This window comes from Podarcis filfolensis (assembly GCF_964270895.1).
Source record: "Podarcis filfolensis genome assembly, chromosome: 10".
NCBI lineage: Eukaryota > Metazoa > Chordata > Lepidosauria > Squamata > Lacertidae > Podarcis > Podarcis filfolensis.
Genome location: NC_139612.1, coordinates 23,390,749 through 23,403,235, shown reverse-complemented (window position 1 = coordinate 23,403,235; position 12,487 = coordinate 23,390,749). Strand labels below are relative to the sequence as shown.

At 41.2% G+C, this 12,487-nt stretch overlaps 1 protein-coding gene across 17 annotated transcripts in view; it reads left to right on the top strand.

Moving 5' to 3' along the window:
* FOXP2 (forkhead box P2) overlaps positions 1-12,487 on the top strand; it is a 351,241-nt gene that overhangs the window by 141,419 nt on the left and 197,335 nt on the right. For 2 of the 17 annotated variants that reach the window (XM_083574479.1, XM_083574477.1), the window contains exon 1: positions 7,131-7,228. The exons of the other annotated variants lie outside the window; for them this stretch is intronic. The gene's annotated coding sequence lies outside the window, so the exon portion shown is untranslated. Of the gene's footprint in view, positions 1-7,130; positions 7,229-12,487 lie in introns of those variants that run through there. 17 annotated transcript variants of the gene reach the window in all.

The following is a 12,487-nucleotide window of genomic DNA, read 5'->3' as shown; positions in this document are numbered from 1 at the left end:
TCAGCAGCAGGCAAGCCAAAATGCATCCTAATGAGACTATGGTTTTGGGCTTGGCTATCAAATGGTGGTATTCAGGACAATCCAAACTATGGTGATGAGTCATAGTGAATGCAAATAATCTGGGACGGTCAGACTGCCAGCAGGCCTGCTAGGTGGCAGAAGTGGCAGCAGCCTGGCAGCGTCAGAATCAACAGTTGGGGGGGGGGGGTAGAAGCAGCGGCAGCCTGGCAGCAGGGGCACAATAATCAGCAGCCTGCGAAGCCTTGCCACAGCAGTGGATGGTGGTAGCAGAAGCGGCAGCAGCCTGCGAAACCTTGTCATGGCAGTGACAGTAGCGGTGGCCTGCAAGGCCTCACTGAGGCAGACTGCCACAGCTTCTGCCACCACCTCCTACTACCGCCAGGAGGACTTGCAGGCTGCCATCACTTCTTGCTACCACGGTGAGGCCTCACAAGCCCCACTGCTTGTGTCGCCACGAAGCCTCGCAGGCTGCCACTGCTATTGCTGCCATCTCTCACTGCTGCAAGGCCTTACAGGGTGCCGCTACAGCCGTTACCTTCTGTCACTTCCGTGAGCCCCCACAGGACTCTGCTGTGAGGACTTGCAAGCCACCACCACTTTTGCCACTTTCTATCACCACTGTGAGGCCTTATAGTCCTCTGCCATTAATTTCTGTCACTGCCGTGAGGCCTTGTAGACTGCTGCCGTTACTGCTGCCACTTTCCGCCACTGCCACAAGGCCTCACAGGCTGCCGCTGCTACTGCCGCCACCGCCTCCCATCGCTGCTGTGAGTACTCGCAGGTTTAGCTGCTGATAACATTGCAAGGTTTAGCTGGTGATAACATTGCAGCGTTTGGCTGGTGAGATATCACAATGTTGAAAACCAGATATCTCCTATCCCTTACATTGTGATTCACGATATATTGCCAGCTTAATTATTACAAAACAATTATCACAATGTGAACTTCAAACCGGTTTTGGATGATATATCGATACATTGCCCAGCCCTACCATTGTGGGTACTGTCCCAAGAGTTACACACACTTAAAATTTTGTTGATACTGCTACAGGAGGTAGTTGTGATTATTGTGGTGCTCTTTTTTTAGCAGCTCATCTGATTGTACCTTGTTTTTATATTACTATATTTAATTGATTTTTATCAAAAATGTATTGGTTGTTTTTATTGTAAGCTACCTAGAGACTTTGGTACAAAGTGATGAATAATCTGAATTAATAATAATGCAATAGACATATCCCTTTGCCCAATTGAATCTTTGGTCTAAAGAGGAAGGGGTGGCTAGCACAATGAAGGTGGATTCCTGAGATAAGGGAGAAAAAAGTAACCATTTGTACTGTTTGCTCTTTACCTTTTTGTTTTGCTTTTGGTACAATACTTTACATTTTGTTTGCAGAAATTAAGTGCTGCTTTGGTAACATATATTCAGGTTAGCTGGATGATCTTCGTAGAAATTGGTTTGCTGCTTTGGGGTGCATGGCCTGAATTAATTTTAGTGAGAGTTTTGAATTAGTTCTGGTTTTGATTTTTAAATGAAGTTTGCTGTATTGAGGTGTGTGTTGATTTTTAAATAGATTTTTCATTTTTAAAACAGCCAGTGTGGTTCAGTAGGATTTCTTGGATGGCCTTGGGCAAGCTGCTATCTTTCAGCCTCAGTTCCATATCTGTGAAACAGGAACACTGAATGTCTACTTCATAGAGCTGTTGTGAGGGTGAATGAGACACTGTCTCCAAAGCAATATGTATGCTTCTTTAGGGTGTTGAGGTTCTATAGCTTGAGGAAGGAAATTACACGCTGTTGCGTAATTTCAAAAAATCTTTGTGTGTTTATATGTATGTATATGTGTGTGTTGCATGACTATGGATTATATGAATTCATGGTGGTGGGTGTAAAAGGCATGGAACATTTCAGCCTTAGACTTGAAATATGCAGTTTGGGTAATATGGTAATCCCTTGAATAAATTCCTTGTTTCTCATATGAATGCCTTTGTCAGGTTTGTGAGTTTAGTCTTTCTTTCTTAGTAGGGTGTTTCTGCCTGACAACATTTTATAATAGATGATGGAGGGGAGAGATTTCACTCACCTAAAATGAAGGTTGTGTAATACACATATTTGTGTTATTCAGGGTGCATAAAAAACAAAGGTTGCTGTGTTGTTCCAAAAAGAGAGAGAGAGAGAAAGAAAGAGAAGAAAACCCTCCCAAATCCACAGTTGGGATTTCACAAAAGGGCAACAGGCACTTGGGTTCTCCAGAATTCTTCATCAGGCAAGATGCTATGCAAAGCAGGAGGTGAAAAGGACAAGAGAAAAAACAAAAGGAATAGCAGTAAAAAAAGACTACTGCATCAGGGCCACACTTGGGTCACATTTTGGTTGGTCCAACTCGATTTTTGATTTTTTTTCCTTGTAGACAAACAAGCTATCTTCCCCATTTTTGTGTGCCTTGAGAAGTACTGACTCCAGCAAATCAGTGCAAAATCTACAGCCAGAGAGTGGTGATTTTGATCACATGAGAATAGACTTACATTTTGTGGGTTGCATTTCCTTCAATCATTAAGGAACACTGCACTGTTTGGTTTCAGTTGACTTGCTTTGCCGAGAGACCCATTCAAAAAGCCAATTCTGGCTTTGCTAAATTGAAGACTGTGATGTTTCTTTTTATTTCTGCTTTCTGCCTACCCAATAAACTGTGTGCTTCTTTTCACACTTTGGGACAGAACTAGGTTGCAAAGCCAGACCTTGAAGTTCTCAGAGATATGGAACAGTCACTGCTTCTACATTGCAGAAACCTAGTTGTGTAACCAGATATCTATAGCACCTGGGAGGGATTTATTCAGACTGAAATCTCCATCTTGAAACTGAGTCTACAAGTTGACCTCATGGCTTGTAGCCTAAATTGTATACTTACTTGGTTTTATGTTGTTCCTTGTCCCCCTCATCCCCTGCTTTTCATAACATCTTGTGTGATGAAGAGTTCTGGAGAAAGCTTGCCACAGTTCTCTGATGTTACTGTTGGTCCCAGGCAAGATATTCCCCTATTTAAATATATAATGTAAAGGAATCTGCATATTTGAACTAAGGAATTTCAGGAATCTAATTTTCTCTTCTCCCATACCACTAGCACCATGTGCGAAATCATGGAGGGCAGCAGGTAGTGCTTGCTCATTCCCCACTCCAAGAGTCAAGCACAATGTGAGAAAGAGCTCTGAATATGTATAACTGTAGCAGTTGAGAGCCCTGGTTGCATGTATAGATCCTTTGTACCTTGGTTGCATATATAGGTCCTGTGCCTGTACATATGGACTAGTGCAGAGCCCTTTCACATATTTCACACAGCATGCAGTTCGGGGCAAGACCATGTACAGAATGGTACAGCCAGCAACTCTACTCATTAGCTGAAGGCATGGAGTAAAGTGGTGAGAATAGAGCTTAGTAGTGTTTGGTTGTAGGGCTGATTTGTGTTAGTTGTTCATGCTTTTTTGTGTGTGTTTAGGTTATTTGATAACAGTTTTATGCAGAGTACAGTTTCCATTAAATGACTAATTTGACATCTTGAGGGCTTGCAATATTTGAACCAGTTGTTAAAATAGTACAGTCGTACCTTGGAAGCTGAATGCCTTGGCTCCCGAACAAATTGGCTCCTGAACGGAACAATTTTTGAAAGCTGAATGTCCGGCGCGGCTTCCGATTGGCTGCAGGAGCAGCACTCCGGTTCCAGGAGTTGAATGGACTCCTGGAACGCATTCTATTTGAAAACCAAGGTATCACAGTATCTAAAAAAAAGCGGGGGTCACTGGCATTTCAGTTACTACTGTATAGAGAAGTGACTATTAAGTCTCCAATTCACTATGAAGCACGAAGTCACAACTCAACCATTCAGATGTTTCAATACCTGAACTAAAAAACTTTTCCATGGCATTAATTGTGTAAAGCTGTCAGCTATGGCATGGCTGAAAATTATGTTATGGCCTGCTATGATGGTCAAATTCCCATCTGTGCCCCTTTTGCATCAGCACTCAGTGGATAATATGATGTGTTAGGGAAAGGACAGAGTAGAGTTGTGTATGGCATTGTGGAAGATTCATAGACATTTCCATTAGCTTGTTGCATCACAATAGTAATGGAGAAGGAATTTTTTAAATAAAAAAAAGTATGTTGTATACAAACATATGAAACACAATTTGCAGTACTGTATCAGTATATTCTGGAAGGCCTGGTAGCGTGGCGGCAGAAGGTTCTATGAACTCTTTCCTTAATGAAGGTCCAAATGTTTCAATGAATCATTTCACACTGTTCTCTGCAATCAATTACTAGCATGTATAGGGTCAGAATTTTTTTATTTTTTTAAATACAGTACTACAACAGTAAACAGAAGGACTACCCCTGCAGCAGCAAAAACCAAACAACAACAACAACCACCACCACCAAAAACTGGAGAATAGGAGTCACAGAGAGGTTCTAGCTGAGCTCTTCATCAGTGTGTGACAAAAACGATCTAATGTTGGCATCAGTTTTTGAGGTTTGGACAATTGAACCTGGCTGACTCAGTTTTTCTCCATTTTGCAAACAGGCCTTTTTCTGTGAAGATATGTTTGACTTCTGTCTGCAACAGCCATACCAGGGCTTGTTGCATCTTTTCGCATTAATCAAGCCCTGTCAAGTGTTGCGGTTCTAACTAACGGTTACTCTCTGTATGAAATGTTTATCCTGTTATTGGGCAACAGTTTTTGTGCTTTGCTTTTCCTCTACACCATAAGTCTTTTCTTTTTCCAGCCTCTTTGAGGACAGGTAGCCCGTTCGTTAGTTGATGTTGCCAGAAGTGTACATGCCCATTACTATTTGTGTAAAAAGGTGGAACTTCGCATATAGCCAAACTTAATTCTCTCTTTACCTGATAAGTCAGTTCCTGATGTCTAAGTGAACCATATTGTTGGCTACATCTACAATAAGTGACAAAAACACCTGGTTGTTTCGAAAACCCTTTGAAATTACTTGATACAAAGGAATTGTTAGGACTGTAAGTTTTGGTGATCCCGCCTGATATTTCCACCCATGCGTTTGCTTAAACAAACTAGCTTTTTTGGCCAGAGTATATTTTCTTCCATCTCCATTTTACATATCATGTGATCTCCAGATTCATTTAAAACAATTACAGCTTTTCTTTTTCATTTTGGCACAGTTACTTGGTTTTCTTTTCCGCCATCTGACCACCAATGCCTGAATAATTTGGTTGTGCTACCCAGTAATTAGATGTTGGGGTTTCTTTCTATAAGAGAATTTGAGCCCTACAGAAAATCAAGGTGGCAGCAATAACAGAATATTTACCAATACTTTTGGAGTAACTGGCAATGTGACCAAGGCAAAGAGGTTATTTTGGGTGGTGATGGACTTCTTCCCCATGTTTCTATGGCATGGACAGAATCATGCCATAAGCGAAAAAGCTGTGTGCAGATAATTTTTTCATTCATGCTGTGTGAGCGAATGAATAAACAATAGTTTATCCACCCCTAGAATAAACAATTAATAGTACCAGCACTTTTTGTTCCTCTGATTCTTTTTGCTCCGGTCTGACAAGTTAACGTACAAACATCAGAGTTGGGGAATAACTCCTTAGGTTGGTAGCTATTGGGCATCTGTCTAGGATGGGTGTCTGTGCATTGTGTGCTGCTTCATTTCAAGAATCTATATTAGAAAAGTAATTGGATTGTGTCTATAAGGATTATAAACTGAAGTCTTTCTGATATCCATTTTGTACATGATTTCCTTTCTCCCTTCTAAAGTAAACCATTATAGGTTATGTTCATCTTCTGTATATGACTGTTATAGATAGACACAATATGTATAACTTGCTTTATGAAAAAGAGTGTTTCCTGGATATTACTTTTGAAATGTATCCATAATAATGCACAGAGTTTGCACCTCGATTTCAATAAAGATTTTCAGTGCTCTAAGTGATGAGGATTTTTTATTTTTTTATTTTTTGCATGTTTACACCCAGTCAGAAACCTAAGGAACCATGATAAAGATTCTGACTGCTTGAAATGACATTACAAGAGTCTGGTTTCTTTGATGTTACATGTATGCAATGATAAGTTATTGCTTGGTTAATGATCAAGTGCATTTACCCTCTGCTTCCAGTGAGGGATGTATGTTTGGGTGAATGAGTCTGGTGGCTGGGCAAGATTCTGTGTGCATAAGATAAATGTTTTGGATACTCCATACGACCACATCAACATATATCTGCATGTAGGAGCATATAAATTTAAATTAATAGGTCATTGTTTGTCTTTCACAATCTGTTATGAGTGTTAAAGATAATATAATCCTTCTTGCATCCGTTTTTCCATTATTGGTCATCAAATTGCTTGCAGTTACAAAAAGAAGATAAACTTACTAAGCTTATTCAAAGTCTTTGTAAACAGGTGCCACTCCAGTGAATTAAATTAAAGACACCTGCTTATGTTTGGCCAGAATTTCTAGTTTTTAGAACAATAGTAATAACTGTGTCAACTATTCTGTTGCCAAATCCTGTCAAAACATTTCTGTTTCTGCATATCATCACGATCGTGCTAAATTTATATACCCCCCTTCCCCAGGAACTGTTCCTTAGTTACTTTAAAATGCAGAACCTGCAGAGGGAGCTCAAATCATTTGTTTTGGGGGGCCTTGAACTGTAGGGGTTTTAGGCATTTATTTATTGGGAGATAAATGCAATTGTTTACCCAGGCAACACAAACCTGGGCTATTTACCTTGATATCTGATTTTACGACAAGATTGCACACACTTGTATAACACAGCCTTAGGGAATGTTTCATTTGCCAGCAGATGGAAGAACATTCGTTTGAATTTAGTTTTCTTGCGTACTTTTACATAACTGGTGTGGCTATGTGTTTTTACGTGGCTTTTTTCAATATTGGGTGGGTGGGTGAGGGACCCAAGGCACAATCCAATCAAAGGTAAATGTTACTGAATACCATTGATTTAACAGTAGAGGATATCTGTTTAAAAGTCACCCATAGAAATTAATGGAATTTAACATTGCTTAAATATGGAAAGATAATAGCCTGAGTTTCTCTGTCTCTCTTTCTCTCTCATATGTAACTCAGGATGACTTGGGGTCCAGGATTAGAGGACAAACTGTGCATCCTGTTGCAGTTCTTAAAAAAAGTTGCACAGTAGCTTCAACTTTTCCCTTCAGAACAGTAGGAAGTAGGTGTTGGATTATTTCTTAGTTGATATCTGCATTTGTTATGAAGGAACAAATGGGGATTAAATCTGTGTACACTATTAAAAGCTTGTGTGCTATACTCAGGAATTAAAAACTTGGACCTACTAAAAGAAGTTATGCTATTTATCTACATTATCATTAAAAACAGGTTTGCTCTGGCCCACTTCCATTATATATGAAGCACTCTCCCCACCATTCCCCTAATAAAGCTGGAAAAAGCCAGTTTGGAACTTCCGAAATATGTTGTTGTTGTTAATTTGAATTTATATACCTCCCTATACCCGGAGGTCTCAGGGTAGTTCACAGAATAAAATCAAAATATAAAACCAGAAAATACATAATCAAAATAAAAATGACAATGACCCAATAACCCTTCCCCTTCTAAGTACATTTAAGGCAAATGGGCAACTGTAGTGGCTCAGTTGCTTTGGGTGGGTGTCTAGATATTGTGACATGTAATTGCCTTCCCCTGAAGTGATCTTAACTTGCTATATATTAACTTGCATTGTGGATATTAGAAAATACGTGTGGGAGCCTTTGCTTTGGGCCAGTATCATGGACGTAGCCAGGATACTTGTTGGGGGGGACAGGCCTTTCCTTAAAGGGGGGTGAACCTGAGTTAGCTTTGTGTTTTTATTGATTTTTATTGATTTAAGGGGGACAGCTGCCCCCCTTGGCTACACCCATGGTGACAAACGGCATTGCTTCTTAAGGATGGCATACATACTTTTAAATGTCCCAGTATTTAGCATTGAGATAGCATAACTTTAAGGACTATAAAATTAGCTAATAGTTTGCATGTCTTCTCCAAGGGAGATTTGGAGGGTGGCATAAAGAGAACAGGCCTTTTCAATTGTGGCCTCCTGTTTGTGGAATGCTCTGCATTAATGTGGTAATAATAATAATAAATAATTTTATTTGTACCCCACCCTCCCCAGCAGGGCTCAAGGGGCTAACATCATACAAATAACACAGTATACATAAAAACAGGCATCAATTAAAATAAATCTTTAAAATAATTCAGACAAATTAAAATCTGGACAAATGGCAGTTATCAGGTTAAGATTGAGAGCGGTTAATACTTGCCCAGGACCAGCTGTTTTCACTGATCATATAAGGACCTGTGAACAGGCTGGGAGGCCTCCTTTATGCTTGTTCTTATACAAAGGAAAATAGGTCAGACTGCCCCCTGGCCAAAGGCCTGGCGGAACAGCTCCATCTTGCAGGCCCTGTGGAAAGATGTCAAATCCCGCAGGGCCCTAGTCTCTTGTGGGAGAGCGTTCCACCAGGCCGGAGCCACGGTTGAAAAGGCCCTGGCTCTGGTTGAGGCCTGTCTAATTTCCCTGGGGCCCGGAGTCTTTAGAGTGTTGTTTTTTGCAGACTGTAAGGTCCTCCATGGGGCATATCAGAGGAGACGGTTGCGTAGGTCCGAGGGTCCTAGGCCGTATAGAGCTTTGAAGGTTAAAACCAGCACCTTAAACCTGATGCTGTAATCTACCGGGAGTCAGTGCAGCTGGTATAGCACTAGGACAATGTGATCCCGTTGCGAGGACCCCGTAAGGAGTCTCGCTGCAGCATTCTGCACCCGCTGGAGTTCCTGGGTCAGTTTCAAGGGCAACCCCATGTAGAGTGAATTACAGTAGTCAAGCCTGGAGGTGACCATCACATGGATCACAGTGGTGAGGTCAGGGCGAGAGAGGTAAGGGACCAACTTTTTTTGGAGACCATTTTGGCTGTATTTGTTTGTTCGTCCTTGTGTGTGGAAAGACGGTGTTTTCACCAGACAGTATATGCCACATGCATATATTCTACAGTCCTGAATCAGCATGAAAAAGTTTTATGTCGAAGAGAGAAGACTGAGCTACAAATGTTACTATAGAAATCAAAGTACTACAGCATACTGTTGCCTGAACAACTGTTGTATAATATTGTGAAATACTCTATTTCAATGTGCACAATTAAAAAATACTTTTGTTTCCTTTCTTCTATTAACTGTGCATTGGAAAAGATCAAATGAGAAACTCACTTTATTCAATAAGGTAAAGGTAAAGGGACCCCTGATCATTAGGTCCAGTCGTGACCGACTCAGGGGTTTTGGCCAAGGGAGCCAGCGTACAGCTTCCGGGTCATGTGGCCAGCATGACTAAGCCACTTCTGGCGAACCAGAGCAGTGCATGGAAACGCTGTTTACCTTCCCGCTGGAGTGGTACCTATTTATCTACTTGCACTTTGACGTGCTTTTGAACTGCTAGGTTGGCAGGAGCAGGGACTGAGCAGCGGGAGCTCACCCCGTCGCAGGGATTCAAACCGCTGACCTTCTGATCGGCAAGTCCTAGGCTCTGTGGTTTAACCCACAGCGCCACCCACGTCCCACTCTATTCAGTAGGGGTAGGGAATTCTAGAGTAAGACTCTCTTGAGGCTTGTCTCATTTTAGCCCTTACACACAGTCTTGGGAAAATCCTAATTTGCTTCTGAATTTGAAACATGAACATTTTTAACATCACACCTGGTCTGGCATTACAAACTTTTAGAAAATGAGTGAAACTTCCATCAAGCTTCCCTTTCCTCATCATGGCTGACTCTAGAACCAATGGACATGGGAGAACAAAGGGGACAGGGGCTAGTTACTGCAGCTGTTGTTGGGTCAGAGCTCCGGCTTGCAGCAGGTTCTGAAGCTGGAAGCTCAGAAACGTCACATAGTTATTTATCCTGTGAAATGCCACCAAGCTGTAGACAAATGAGAGAACTTCAAGAGGACTAGGAAGAACAGTGATGCCATGCTCGTCTTGTAAATCATTATGACTTCTCAGATACATAATTAAGAATACATGAAATTCTTAAATATTGGATTGGATTCAAAGAATCATGAGTACAGTGAAAATAGTGACTAGCATTGTGTGTCATGCACAAAGTGACTCTCCCCCAGGAGCAGAACAAAAAAACCCTAGAAATCTGGTATGGGTACAGATAGGCCGTAAGTTCCCGGTACAGCACGTATGTAGGGGTGGCTAAGCAAAGGATAAGGATTGGCTTTTGGAGAGCTTGGCTCTTGTCCAATGGACATGACGCCAACTCATCTTCTGGAGCCACCACCTGCAAATTGCTGGCATAGTGTGGTGTAGGCCAAGAATCTGGGTTCCACTTGGTAACCTGGGTTGAGCTGTGAAAGGTCAGGCCCCCAGAGCCAGGCAGGAGACCTACCACACCACCCTTAAAACCCTGTAAGGGGGTCTTTCCTATATGAGCAATTATCCCACTGAAGTTGTGACAAAAGTAGAAAATGAACGCATAACAGTGTAATCAACTCTTTTTGAGGGAAAGTTGAATATGTCACACCATGGGTCACGCAAGTATGAGCAAAATTCATTTCCAACCCTGTCAACCAGTGAGCAGCCTAGTTCCAAGCAGCAGGCCTAACCTTGAGGGAAGGAAGCTGGAGACCAAGATAAATAAGCCCTGCCTTCCACAGGAATACCACAATAGCTTATGTGCTTCTGGGGAAACCCCTAAGACCCAAACAGTTCCATACATGGCCGTTTCCTTGTGGGGCTTGTCATGCAGCTCATATAAGGTTATCCAAGGCAGACCTTAATGCCAAACCCTTGTCTTCCATTATGTATAATTCTGAACTCCAGCTGTGGTCTGAGCATCAAAGTTGCTTACCTGTTTAAATTCTTCATTGGCTCACCATTTCCTTTTCCGTGGTTCAAAAGCCTCTGGAGATGGAGCTGCTGCCATGGTGATGCTCCGTGCTATTTTTCTAGGAAAAGGGATACCGGAGCTCACCATGAACTTCTCCCTTCTTCTCTCAGAATTGCAATGGAGCCTACCTGAGAGGTGCTGGAGCTGAGCTCTGGCTGAAAAAAAGCTCTGGTGATGCTTTGTGCATTTAGACATCAAGCCAGACAGTAGCACAAATTATGGTTTATAAACCCACATCAAATCAGGGTTTCTGATTTTGTTTTGCTGGATAATCACAAACCATGGTTTGCTAATTCAGACATCACATCCTTTAATGCAAATTAACAAAGTGATAACCCACAAACATAGACTTCTTGCATCTTGTGCATGAATAAACCTACAATAATTTTGATATACTTAATCCTGTTGGTCTACATATAAAAAACTGATATTTACCCCCTTTGAAACTAATGGCTACCTTATTGATGAATACATTGTTTTCTGTCAGACTATTGGTTGGTACTGCTTTAAATTAGAGCAGTGTATTTTTTAAAATGGTTAATTAAATAATGCATTCACACAAAGGTTAAATTTAGTGATTCTTAAATCAAGGGTAAAATGGTGATTAGTATGAATTTATGTATGTTGTGGTGTTCTTTTCTTCCATTTTCCAAGTTCTGTGAGTTCTGCAATTATTTAAAAATGGGTTAATTATGAGCATTGTGATGTAAGTGTACTGTTGCTTCACCTTTGAAACATCTTCTCCCTTATACTTCCCTTTCTGTTTCTTTGTGAGATATTTTTCTTCTTCCAGATGTTAGTATAATGTATGCCTTCCTAATAAATTCACCATTTCTTAAATGCAGTAGGACTAACACGGAGTTTACACACTGCCTGAGCATCTTATGCTCAGTGGTCACTGTTCCTTCTGAAGATTTCAGAATCAATAACAGGCTGCTGTCTTTGGCTGCTGACCAGAAGCCTTGCTTCTAGATCCTGCTGAACTAGAGATGGCATCCAACTGTTGCAAAAGCTGACAGTTGTCCAGAGGATTACAACTGTGATCATACAGAGTGTGAGGGGAAGGGGGGGAGGAGGATCTTGACCTGTTATATGTTCTTTTGCATAATTGTTTCTGGAGGCAAAAGGGCAGAAAGGGTTCAGAATTAGAGCAGGACTTTGATGGGAAGTTGTCATTTGAAAACAGTTTGCATTGCCTGTCATCTTTTGTTTGGAAGAAAACAGGCTGTGACATAATACCTGTCACTGCCAGCGGGTGTTTCTGTGCACCCTGGAGTGAAATATCCCAAGCAGTGGCAGCTTTTTACTCTAGGTTATCTATATGGTTGGAGAGAGTTCTTACTGTTCCAGTCTCTTTGTGTGTATATATATATGGCCCACCTGTCAAAGGCACAGGTCAAAACTGAATAATAGAGCTATGTATGTGAGTACTCAGAAATATTTTGAGGATAAATCTGTTCCCTTCAGGGAAGGAAGAATACTAGTGTTAATAAATCCATTCTATTCCTAGTGGAAGCAATTATGACATATGTTTAAA